Below are 14392 nucleotides of genomic sequence, written 5' to 3' on the forward strand. Positions count from 1 at the left end.
CACAAAATCTCCAGAACCATAAGGCCTGCAAACTTGAAATTTGGCATGTATGTTCCTCTTGGCTTCTAGGTGCTCACTAAGAAAGGATTTTTCAAAATGACCATCAGAGCATTAGTATTTCATATATTATTATTAACGTGCTCTGATGCTGAGGAGTTCTACTCCCCCTCTTCACCTGAAAATCTGTTCCAAATGCAAAATGCAAGCAGAGGAGAGGAGTTTCAGTTCTAGTTTCACAGCAGCAACCAGCTTTAGTACAAAACAGTTGAGCTAAGCCACGCCCAGGCTCCTTGCTGTCTCCTTGCTCACACAACAAATACTGTTTCAGTTTCCAAACAGCCCTCTCTCACACACTGACAGGACGCTAGCCAGATGAATACCGATGGATGCTGGTAGGCAGAGGCAGAATTTTTTCCCCTTATTTTCCTCCCAAAAAACTAAGGCCGACCACATAGTTCTGTAGTGAATACAGAGATTGAGCTAGTATAGAATATAGAGTAGTACAGAACAGAATAAAATGGAATAGAATAACTTTGTTGTGACTTTGAATGTATACTAGTTGGCATACATTAAAATGAATTTTTGTTTCATAAAACTCTTAAGGTCACCACTTCCAATTTTACACTACATAAACATGATGATAAATAAGTAGATAAACAAACAAGTAAATACAAAATTATGTATATACCAACCTATATTATATGACACAGAGAAACAAGATTACAAGAAACAACAGCCTAGTTATACATATTTATGGTGAGAAAAACAAATCCTGCGAGTTTAGCAGACTGATAGCATAGGATAGGGAACAAAGCCGTTACAGAATCAGGTAGTCCTGCTAGAAATCCTTGGAAACCTCCTCCCAGAGGTGAGCACGAATCTTGGAAAGTTTACCAGGCGGATGGCATAGGGAGCAAAGCTGTTATAGAATCTGGAAGTTCTGCTATAGATACTTAGAAACCTCCTCCCAGAGGGGAGCAACAGAAACAGACCGTGAAGTGGGTGTGTGGGGTCTCTTCATGGTTTGAGCTCTGAGCATCAGCAGCATCCCGAAGGGAGGGAAAGTGGGACTTTGAAGAAGTAATCACGAAGAACCAACAAGGCCTTGATGGCACATATCCAGCCTGGGGCCTTGCATTGCAGCCCTAGCCTTTGCTGTGGGGAGAGTGCAGAAAAGCCCTCTTTAAAAGGCTCACAGCTCCGCTCTTTCCTTTGAGGGATGAAAGGGAGAGAGGAGGAGATGCCCTGAGACCTTGGGCTGCCTGAGGACTCCACTGTAGGGAATCAGGACAGAAACGGCTGGAAGGAGCTCTCAGAGCAGGGCTCCCTGCATTGTCCAGCCATCCTGCTGAGGTCTGAGATGTTCCCACCTTACACCGACCACCCAAAGCACCAAGGCTGCCCAAACCTTTGCATGCAGCGCAAAAAACTTCCTGGGTCTCTTTCTTTGCAGGACATGCCCGCCTCCACAGCCCCCTTGCCCCCTCGTCTTGTGGGAGGCAGGCAGGCAGGCAGGCAGGCATGCATGTCCAGAGAGCGAGTGGGGGGAGACTCTCTTAGGCCGTAAGTGCAGGAAGATTGTATGTACTTCAGCTTCCTAGCTGGCCCAACATGGCCTCCTGAGCCCATCCAAGGAGCTGTCCAAGGTCTTCCTAGAATTCTCTCCTGTCCAGCAGGAATCCTGGATCCGGATTCCCGGTCAACGTAACTGAGGCTCTGGCTGCTCATAGATTTTGCCTCCATTCTCTTCATGCAGTTCTGTTCAGCTAGTCCTCAATGTATGACCACAATTGAGCCCAGAATTTATGTTGCTAAGTGGAAAATGTGCCAAGTGAGTTTGGCCCGGTTTTATGACTTTCCTTGCCACATTCCTTAAGTGAATCACTGCAGTTGTTAAATTAATAACATGGTTGTAAGTGAATCTGTTTCCCCCTTGACTTTGCCCATCATAAGGTCCCAAAAGGGGATCCCATGACTCCCGGACACAGCAACCGTCATAAATGGGAGTCAGTTGTCAAGCATCCAACCGTAACTCACGTGACCAGGGGGATGCTGCAATGGTTGTAAGTGACATTGCCACTTCGGACACTGAATGAAGTGTTGTAAATTGAGGACTACCTGTACTACGGTTCGTTCCTTTCTGCTTCCTTTAATGTATTTATTTGTACAATCAACTTTTTGTTTTCAATGAAACAAAGTCTGTTGATCTATTTGGCAGTGGTCGGGAATGGAACGCAGGCCTCCCGCATCATAAATGAGAGGCCTTCCACTGAAGCACATCAAAAGTGACAGCTATGGCTTTCTCCCTATTCTACACCAACCGGTTGCTTCATGTCTTCATTTCACGTATTTCTCCAATTTATATCGCCTCCCATTTGACAGACGTACACAGGCTCTCTTCCTCTCCATTTCTGCCAAATTTCCACGACGTTGCCTCCTGAATGAGCCTCCCTTCGTTTCGCATGGCTCCTCTGCCGACGAGCAGCCTGGCCGGATGCACCCAGGCACCAGCAGCAGCGGCGAGGCAGGTGCACCCAAGACCGGGGCCGGTGAGGAAGAGGAAGAAAAGAGCGGACATATGAGGAAAAGGGACGAGAAATGAGGAAAAGCGACGAGAAACGAGGAAACGAGACGATGGACAAGGAAAATGGCTCCTTTGCAAGCCGGCAGCACCCCCGCCCCCTGCCCGCCCTTAGAGGCCGAAGAGCACATGGCCGCTGTGCCACAAAGGCCAAGAGTTGCTGCTCTTTTATCAGCGGAGACTCTGCAAACGGACGTCCACGTTAATACTGAAAGAAACATAGCGGTTACAAGTGGAATCGGGGGCCTTTGAATTTCTGACTCTGGGTTTCTTGGTGTTTTTTTTATCCCCCCCTCCCCTTGGCTTCAGCCTTAATTCACTGCTCGCCCTGACAATTCGGAGAGTGGAGACCGACGGTCATAAAGGGGCCATAAGTCCTCGACCCTGACTTTAAGAAGTGCCCGCAGCTCCGTTTCTACTTGTCCCGAGATCAGGAAGCGCAAAACGGAAGCCCCAGAACACAACGTCATCTGCATGCCGCCATTTGCTCTGCACCTTTTCCTTCGCCCTAGGCTCCAGGTTCCTCAACCTCGGGGCATCCTGGCCTGGTCAACGGCCAGCCCATCAATGGGACACATGAAGATGGAAATCCCCATTGCCTGTGATCAGCCCCATCTCGTGAAACAGTCCCGTCGATGGGACACATGAAGATGGAAATCCAAAATTGCCCCCAATCATCCCCATCTCGTGAACCAGTCCTGTCAACGGGACACATGAAGACGGGAATCCAAAATTGCCCCCAATCAGCCCCATCTCATGAACCAGTCCCGTCGATGGGACACATGAAGACGTGAATCCCCATTGCCCCAAATCAGCCCCATCTTGTGAACTAGTCCCGTCGACGGGACACATGAAGATGTGAATCCAAAATTACCCCCAATCAGCCCCATCTTGTGAACAGGACACAAGAAGACGGGAATCCAAAAATTGCCTGCCATCAGCCCCATCTCGTGAACCAGTCCTGTCAACGGGACATATGAAGACGGGAATCCAAAATTGCCTGCCATCAGCCCCATGTCGTGAATCAGTCCCCTCGACGGGATACTTGCAATCGAAGTTGATGGAATCTCAATCGTTGGCGTTATCATTATCGTTAGGATCAGTACTAGGAGAGGCCAGTTTCTTGAGAGGCGCCTCCTTCCCTCCTGTCGCCCCGCATCTCCACCTGCCGCCGCCACGTTCTCCATGTCTCTTCTTCTCCGTTCCATTCAAACACCCGAATTGCCAGCAGACACTCAAATGTCTTTAAGCCACGACCGGCCCCAGCTTAAAGAGGTACAATCCATTAGTTAGCCTTATGTTCCTTCCATACACAGAGAACAGTCGTAGTAGCAAACTAGGGCTCCTTCTCTCACAAGCTTGGCCTAACCCATGGAGCAACTTTCTGTACATCTTGAATAAGGCACTGTCTAAACATAAAGACACATCACAAAGATGGCGGCGACCAACTAGGAAGGTGAGGCTCTCTCTCCTGGAGCACTATCACCCTATAAAGCCACCGCCTGCACCAGAAATCACCTTCAAAGCTACCACCTGCGCCAGAAACCGTGAGTAAATTGGAGCCCACCCCAAAAAATAAAAATAAAAAACGCTGGATCCCGAAGCCCTGGAGCCCTTATCAAGCCAGCGGAGCTCCTGCTAGCAGGAGCGCTGAATTCCAAAAACGTAACAACACTGAATTCCAGAGCCCTCCCCAGAGAAGCAGAGCTCCTTCCCTCGATCCCTATTAACCACACCGGTGGAACTCAAGCGAGCTGGAGCCAGTGGAGCACAAACAACGCACCTTCATTTAAATCCCACACACAGCTAATCGGAGAATCTTCCACGCCAGACAACGTGTCCCATTTCAAATCCCCCAGACAAGTTTCCCCGGAGCCAGTGGATAGCTGGCAGGGACAAACAAAGAGGGAGGAGAGAGAGACAAAGACTTGAGGAGAAGCGGAGAGAGATAAGAGCCTGGACGAGCTGTAATTTATGAGTGTGTGATTCGGACACTTACAGAGAGACTGATTTTGAGCCATTCAATGAGCTGTGACTGGTGGGCAGTGTGATTTTAAGCTGCAGAGAAAGAGACGGAACTGACAGAGGGTGTGATTCTGAACGGCTGTTAATTATGGAGAACTGAGGTCCATTAAATCACCAAAAATCAATCACTTTGAAGCCATTTCAAACAATAAGAAACCACATGCCTTCCACATCTACCTCACCAAGATCAATCCTAGTAGAAAATCACTCCAATTTCTGCAGTGGAATTTTCCTTGGAAAGTCGAACTCTAAGAAGGAAAATAGCTGCGATTAACTCTGGCATTACTACCAGATTTAGTTGGAAGTAAATGACAAATCGGATAAGTAAACCCAAGCCACGTGACTGTATTTTCTCCTACTACTCAATTTGAACAGCTTAGGAAAGTTTTTCACTGTTTCAAAAAACCCTTTGAGCATCGTATTACAGTCTTGTTTACAGAGTAATAGCAATCTACTATTACAAAGAGCAACAATTTCCTCTCAGTCAACAACAGCATTAACCCTTTCCTTGCAGACTCTTAATACTAGCTCATTACTTTAATCAAACACTGATTAACTCAATACCTCAAAACTTACAACTTTTCTACCTCATCATCTATATCTACGGTTAGATAATCAATTTCTATAAAATACTTTATTAATGGTTCAATTGATTTATGGTCCTAATTGATTAGTGTGACTAGAGTGTTTAGTGCAAATAGTGTTATTACTGACTAGTTGAAAAGATCAATATGCATGTAATTTTAATTGAATAGTAAAATCAATGATTTAGTGAATTTAAATGAACAGTGTGATTAATGATTAGTGTAATTAATTGATTAGTGTTTAGAATATTTAATTGATTAGACTGATTGTTGCCCAGAAATATTATCTGACTAGAGAGATTACTGCAATTGATGATTGATTGGTGTGATATTGTTCCATTAATTAATTTAATCAACGTACCATCTTAACAAACCTACCATGACAAGAAAAAAATCCTATGCCAAAGCACTACCTACAGAGAACATAATCCCCACCAATGATCCACAAGACTCCTGCACATGCCTTAAATGCTACAAAAATCTAAAGGATAATGAAAACTCCATCAAATGTTCTCTGTGTAAGAAATACACTCATCATGACTGCTTGGGATTAACCGAGCAATTTATTCAATACCTGGAATCATCCAATGAGTTTCCATATTACTGCAATTCATGCAAACCCAAACTGGATCTGTTGGAAAGAATTGATACCATTGAAACCATAGTAGCATCCCTGGACGCATGCAAACCCAAACTGGATCTGTTGGAAAGAATTGATACCATTGAAACCATAGTAGCATCCCTGGACGCCATAAAAGAAAGAATATCCAACCTTGAAAAAAAAGAAACAACGCAAAAACTTGAACTTCCAATAGCTACAAACCACATCTCTACCCAACAACCACAACCCAATCCAAAACCCAATCCACAAATAAACACAACCCAGACAAATATTGATATCCCAATCCTCATCAGAGAAGCTATTGAGCGTGAACGGAAACGTCCAAACGCCATCTTATTTGGTCTAGAGGTCACCAATAACAATGATGACATCACAACTGTCTGAAACATCATCAGGGATTATCAAGCATCAACCATCTCCGCTGATGAAATACTTGACATTTCACGCATTGGCCGAGAGCTCAATAACAGTGACGGCTCTGTAGCCCCACGCCTGTGCAGAGTCATTTGCAAAAATGAAACAAGCAAACGTAAATTCATTTATACTATAAACTCACTCGCCAAAACCAACACCAACCATAAGAACCTCCGTTGCCGCCCTGACCTAACCATGCAGCAACGTGCCCGCTCCCGTGTACTCCGCATTGAACTCAAAAACCGTCTAGACAATGGAGAGAAGGACCTGTACATTGACTACCATGCTGACTGTATCAAAAGTAAGCCACGCAACCCAATACTCAGCTTTTACCCTCAACCACAACCCTACCTCAACCAATCCACCATCACCCAAGACTAGGCACGCACGCCCCCAACTACCTCAATTCCAACTACTGCCGGCCTTAAATGCAAACTACTCAATGCAAGAAGCCTCGTGAATAAAATACCTGAATTTCTCATCCTCCTAAATATGGCTAACTTTGACATTATATTTGTCTGTGAAACATGGCTCAATGCATCTCTCCCCGACTCCATTACCACAGTAAGAGACTATCATGTTTACCGATCAGATCGTGAAAATCGTCGAGGAGGTGGTGTTGCTATCTTCTATAAAAAATCCTATAAAAATTCTATAAAATCCTATAAAAATTCTATAAAAAATATCCAAGTTACCCAGGAGCTTGCTCTTCCTGAGACCATCATCTGTGAACTATCCTTAAATATCACAATTCGATTCTTACTATGTTACAGAGCACCTGATTATGACATCGAACATGTAAACAAGCTAAATACATTACTAACATGGGCTGCATCCTGCCCATACCCTTTTATCTTTCTTGGTGATTTCAATCTACCTCATATTGACTGGACCCTAAATGATTGTACAACTGAAATCATACACACAACCTTCTACAATGCTACTACAAATCTGGGACTGGAACAACTAGTAACCAACAACACTAGACTAAACAACTGCCTCGATCTCATCTTCTGCAATAGTTTGAATTTAATTTACGGAATACAAACTAAAGAACCCTTTTCCAGTAGCGACCACAATATGATTGACTTTTGTCTCAACATACGTCCACACAAAAATCACCACAATGATGTAATTCCCAATTGTAACTTCAAACAAGGCAACTATGATCTTATACACAACGATCTCTCATCCCTTGATTGGCAATCTCTATTCACTGGATGCAATACTGTTGAAGACCATTACAACATATTTTTACTTGAAGTCAAAAGAGTCATCAAACTATATGTACCAACAACAACTCCCAAAACAAAACAAAAAAGCAGATTACCCATATCAATAAGGAAACTTCAATCCAAAAAGAGATCACTCTGGCGGAAAAACAAATCTGGTCACGTTGCCAATTTCAAAAAACCGATACAAAAATTTATGCCACCAGATAAAGACCGAATGCACCAATTATCACATTAAACAAGAGGAAAACCTTCTAAGCACCAATTCCACCCGTGCTTTTTACAATTTTGTAAACAACAAACTAAAAGACTCAAGGTCCATCCCTCCCTTGATAGGACCTGATGGTAAAGACTGCAACGACGACACCATTAAAGCCAACATCTTTAACACATTCTTCGGCTCAGTATTTGTAAACAGCAATGGATCATGCCCAGTATTTCCTAGCCGTACCACAGATAACAACAATGATCTAATACATATCGATTTCACAGAAGACAATGTTGAAAAAGCACTACGCAACCTAAAACCATCTCTATCTATTGGACCGGATGGAATATGTGCCTACTTCTTAAGAAAGCTATCCACTGCCATAGCCAAACCTCTAAGCATAATCTTTGAAAAATCTTTCAGAACCAGCTCCTTGCCTAACCTATGGTCACAAGCCACAGTCATCCCCATCTTCAGAAAGGGAGACCCAAGCCTAGTTGAAAATTACAGGCCAATCTCCTTATGCTGCGTCACCTGTAAAATCATGGAATCAATTATTAACCAATCCATCATCCTTCACTTAGAGACAAATAACCTACTCTCCAATAAACAATTTGGTTTCAGAAAAAAACTATCCTGTAATCTGCAACTCTTACACTGCAAAAAACATATGGACGACACAACTCGACCAGGGCAAAGCAATAGACGCAATCTACATAGACTTCTGTAAAGCCTTTGATTCAGTGGTACACGACAAACTACTCCTAAAAATAAAATCCTATGGTATCTCTGGACAACTGAATAACTGGATAGAAGCATTCCTGTCAAACAGACAACAAATGGTCAAAATCGGGAGCGTCCTATCAAATCCAGTACCTGTCAATAGTGGTGTTCCCCAAGGCAGTGTTCTAGGACCAACTCTCTTCATACTCTACATAAACGACCTCTGTGATCATATTAAGAGCAATTGCGTTCTCTTCGCTGATGATGTAAAGCTGTTCAATACCACAGACAATACTGCTACCCTACAAAAAGATCTTGACTATGTATCAGAGTGGTCAAACAAATGGCAACTTCAAATCTCAACAAATAAATGCTCTGTCTTACATATTGGCAAAAAAATCAGAAAATAAAATACAAGCTGAATAGTCAAGATCTTGTTGATGACTCAAGCTCTGTAAAGGACCTTGGAATACTCACCTCTAATGATCTAAGTGCTAGAGCCCACTGCAACTACATAGCCAAAAAGGCATTAAGAGTTGTTAACCTAATCCTACGTAGCTTTTTCTCTGGTAATATCACACTACTAACCAGAGCATACAAAACATTTGCTAGACCAATACTCGAATACAGTTCATCAGTCTGGAACCCACACTACGTATCTGATATTAGCACAATTGAGAAAGTCCAGAAATATTTCACAAGAAGAGTTCTCCACTCCTCTACTCGTTGTAGAATACCTTATGCCACCAGACTTGAAATTCTAGAACTTGAAAACCTTGAATTACGCCGTCTTCGGTCTGACTTAAGCATGGTATATAAAATCATACATTGCAATGTCCTACCTGTCAATGAATACTTCAGCTTCAACCATAACAACACAAGAGCACACAATAGATACAAACTCAAAGTAAACCGCACCAAACTTGATTGCAGGAAATACGACTTCAGCAATAGAGTGGTCAATGTCTGGAATACTCTACCCGACTCTGTAGTTTCTTCCCCAAACCCCAAAAACTTTAACCTTAGACTGTCTACTATTGACCTCACCCCTTTCCTAAGAGGTCTGTAGGGGGCGTGCATAAGCGCACCAACGTGCCTACCGTCCCTGTCCTATTGTTTCTCCTATTCTTTTATTTTTCTTATATGTACCCATTTCATGTATTCACAACTATGTATACATTTATACTTATTATCTTGTAAACAATTGGCAAATCAAATAAATAAATAAATAAAAAATAAATAAATAAACCAAAAGATTAATCAGGGCAATATATGAATTAGAGGCAATATATATTGGGACACGGTGGCTCAGTGGTTAAGATGCTGAGCTTGTCGATCAGAAAGGTCGGCAGTTTTGTGGTTTGAATTCCTAGCATCATGTAATGGAGTGAGCTCCCGTTATGTGTTCCAGCTTCTGCCAACCTAGCAGTTTGAAAGCACGCAAAAATGCAAGTAGAAAAATAAGGACCACTTTGGTGGGAAGGTAACAGCATTCCATGCACTTTCGGCATTTAGTCATGCCAGCCACATGACCACGGACACGTCTTCGAACAGTGCTGGCTCTGATTGATTTATAGTAAGAGCAAGATGCAATGGTAAAGGAATAAGTAAATACATATACTGAAAAATTTAAGGAAATGCAAAAGATGTCTTGATGTTGATAACAATGTATAAAGTTTTGTTTTATGTTTTTTAAAATTTGGAAAATTAATAAAAAAATTATTTAAAAAAAGAGTTGTAAACTTAATTTTCCACAGCTTTTTTTCTGGAAACATTGTATTGCTAATTAGAGCTTATAAAACTTATGCTAGACCAATTTTAGAGTATTGTTCAACGGTTTGGAATCCCCACCATATATCTGACATCAGTACAATCAAGCGGATTCAAAAGTACTTCACGAGAAACTCTTGCACTCTTCTGTACACAGTAGAATTCCTTACGCCACCAGACTCGAAACGCTCTGTTGAATAACTTAGAACTGCATTGCTTGTGGTCAGACCTAAGTATTGCATCCAAAAATGATACGTAGTAATGTTTTACCTGTAAATGACGTTTTCTGTTTTAATTGCAATAATAGGCACACGAACAACCACTTTAAGCTCAATGTAAATAGTTCTAACCTTGACTGTAAAAATGTATGATTCCTGTAATAGGGTTGTCAAAGTCTGGAATGCCCTACCTGATTTGGTTGTCTCAGCTACCAATTTTCACATTTTTGGTCACAAATTGACTTCCATGGACCTTACGTCATACTTAAGTGGTCAGTAGAGGGGGGCATGCATAAGTGCACCAACTGTCCCTGTCATTGTATTTTTTATTCTCTTTTTCTTGTTCTCGTTTTTGTTTGTCAAATTCCAATATATAAATAATTAAATAAATCTTCAGTTTGGACTTTCAAGAAAGCATGTCATCTTTACTGTAGCTTTATATCTATATAGTGCAATGCCCAAAAGATATCAGATACTCATTATTTAATTAAATTATTCCATTTATTTGGACTTCGCAGGTGATAAGACATTTTTGAAATTTCTATCAGAAATTCACACCACTAGGAGCTTCTTGCCAAAAGAAATATCAGAGAGAGATAGCAAGCTCATTATGTATGGATGAAAGGAATCCTATCAAAATCACCAGAACTGATTCTGTCAATACATTTCTCCAAATTATGACTTGGGAGGGAAAAATAAGGAAAATTATTCTTATAGTTCAGTAGCCAGGTAAGGAAAACAGTTAAAATAGTAATAGTAACTTTTTAGTCAAAAAGAAAGTGTGATGGTTTCTTACTATTGTAACTGCTTCAATCTGCTTAGAATAAACTTTTGCAAAACCAAAGCATTTTTTTAATTGACTTACCTATTTGCAAAGCTAATATATCACTCATATCAATTCACAACAATCCATAAAATGTAATTAAAATCATATCCTTACCCCCAGGCACCACACTTCATATGCTCACAGCTGACAACCCCCATTCCTAGCCCAATTGTTGTGGGGGGAGTGTATCTTCCTACTCCTACAGAATTTTAACAAGGGACACAGTGGCTCAGTGGGTAAGATGCTGAGCTTGTTGATCAGAAAGGTAGGTAGTTTGGCAGTTCAAATCCCTAGCATCTCATAACCGAGTGAGCTCCGGTTACTTGTCCCAGCTTCAGCCAACCTAGCAGTTCGAAAGCATGTAAAAATGCAAGTAGAAAAATAGGAACCATTTTGGTGAGAAGGTAACAGCATTCCATGAGCCTTCAGCATTTAGTCATGCCAGCCACATCACCACGGAGACGTCTTTGGACAGCGCTGGCTTTGTAACGGAGATGAACAATGCCCCCTAGAGCCGGAAATGACTAGCACATATGTGTGAGGGGAACCTTTACCTTTACCAAGTGTATATTGTATACGTTGTGATTATATTATATTATTTCTTCCTATTATACCCAGGAGATGACTAAAAGGTGGTTTCAAGATTAGCAAGAGGTATTACCCACCTGAGAAGGGATATCTCTTCAACTAGACTTTTTTAAACCTAGAGATTTGCTGCAGAACATTCATGGCTTTAGAGTTATTGTCCTATATTCAATAGTTAACTACAGTAAATGTGATTCCTCTGTGACTAAACATTAACTTATCACATGAAGTCTCTCCCCTCCTTCAATTTGGTTTTTAAAAGGTATCCCTTTTATTTAAACCAAAAGGAACAGGGGACCCACAAAAGTGTTAAAGGGTGGAAAGAAAGAGTGGAGAGAGTGGTAGGAATTATAGAGTAAATGTAAGGAAGGGGAAGAAACAGTGGGGAGAAAACACAAGAGATACCACTCTGTTCTAAGGTATTCATTCAATCACTTTATCACATTCAATCACTTTATTACTGTTTCACTATTGTTAATAAATAAATAAAATAAATATGAATAAATAAGTTGCTGACTCCACAGTCCCAAGATAATCATTTTGAAAGCAGGCAGAATCCATCCAAGCAAGACGTATTGTGGGACAGTGTTGGCAGTGCCCAGTGTTGCCCAGTGTTGTTGAAGAACTTAAAAGGAACTTTGCAAACTCTGGTTGTACAAAATCATCATGTTCCCCCGGAGCTTTTCCTCTAAAGCAAATTGGGATAAGCAACAAGGACTTGCCTTTCTCAAGGTGAGGAATAGGAGAAAGAAATCATTCCAGGAAAAAACATTGGAGCAGGTAAAATCAATCGCCAGAATCCTGGACATGCTGACAATTACCTTTTCAATTGGTGGATTGGAGGCTTGGAGAATGAAAATTGGTACATTCAACCTGCGACTCAAGACATTATTCCAGTAATCCAGTAATCTCCTGGTTTGTAGTAATGGAACCATTCCTTTTCTTTTATTATCACCTTAGATGGACATTTCATCAGCATACTGGCACAGGGAACTTGAGACAGAAGCTGAAGCAGAAAAAGCTGTACATGCAGCAACAGCAACATTTGACATATACTCCTAGAGGTCCTTCCTACAGTTCTTTCTTCAGCACAGAGTTAAATCTCAGAAATCACAGAAGACCACAATTACAATGAGGAAAGTCCAGTTTGCCCCCAGATTTGGAAGTTTTATCTTCCAACTTTTAGACTGCTACAGAATTTTCCCAGCTTTACCCCAACCTCTGCCTTCAACTCTGAAGGAGGCTGTTACAAATCAGATGATCAAAGGCTGTCTATCCCATTGGCTGTCACATTGATTGGCAACTAATTGTGGTTGTGGAAATCCCAAAGGAGAATATATAATCATAATTTTTAAAATGAGAAGGCAAATTGGGTATTAACATTGCCACAAAAGTGGGCAGTTGGAGAAAAGAGTTTTGTTTGACTCAGGAGAATAATCCTAATTTCAGAATCAAGAAAGGAACAATTCAGGGAAGTTTGATTGTTTTTTTAGTCTGCAAACTTATTCTTGAGATTCTAAAGCTTAAAATGTGGGGAAATAAGTTCAATGTTCTTGAACTAGGCAATGGGCCATTATACTTCTTTCTGATTCTGTTTGATGTGGATGAGGCCATTTTTCTCAATGAAGGTTAGATACTCCAGAATGGTTAATTCCAGATCATGATATAGTGAGGAACCTATTGGAGGCCCCTGTTAAATGTCTTGTATCTTTCAAAATTTGGAATACTATCACTCTTCATGGTTACAAAGAAGATCTCGTCAAAATTCCCTGGTGCATTAATCTGAAAAATAGCTTGTTACTGACATCTTCATGCTGTGACAATATTTGCTGTCTCTTACATAGGAAATCTAACAGGGAACCAAGAGATGATGCTATATCAGTACATTACCAACAATGCCTGAAGGTGAAGGGCTAAACAACATGAGCTGAGCCTATGGCCAATGCTATATGACAGTGATGGCTAATCTTTTTGGCACCTAGCATCCAAAGGGCATGCATGCATTCCCCAAATGCAATGTTCGTGTGTCCCCACACATGCATGCACATTCCCCTGCATGTGCCCCATGACCACACACATGCACAGCAGACACCCAAAGACCAGCTGGCCAGTGGGAGGTGCGTGAGCATGCATGGCAGAGTGAATAGAATAGAATAGAATAGAATAGAATAGAATAGAATAGAATAGAATAGAATAGAATAGAATAGAATAGAATAGAATAGAATAGAATAGAATAGAATAGAATAGCAGAGTTTGAAGGGACCTTGGAGGTCTTCTAGCCCAACCCATGGTTAGGCAGGAAACCATATACCATCTCATTCTTATAGAATTTATTCCTGTTGAATGCTGGGCTCTGGACACTTTGATTTGGTAATTGATTGGAGGGAGGAAATATTTCTCACCTTTGCAAATAACCTAGAAGTGGCTAGGGTAAGTTTGACACTAAACTGGCAGAAATCAAAATTCGGACAATCTAGAATCCTGATTTATCATAATTGGTGAAACTGGTCAGAATGTGAATACTGAAATTGCATTTGGGAGGGCTTTGCTTTTCCAATGCTTTCTGAGTGAAAGAGATAGTGTGGAAGGCAGAGGTAATGGCAT

This window comes from Notechis scutatus, chromosome 2 (genome assembly GCF_049901735.1).
Source record: "Notechis scutatus isolate UNSWTSFEM ecotype Mainland chromosome 2, rNotScu1.2, whole genome shotgun sequence".
Classification (NCBI taxonomy): Eukaryota; Metazoa; Chordata; class Lepidosauria; order Squamata; family Elapidae; genus Notechis; species Notechis scutatus.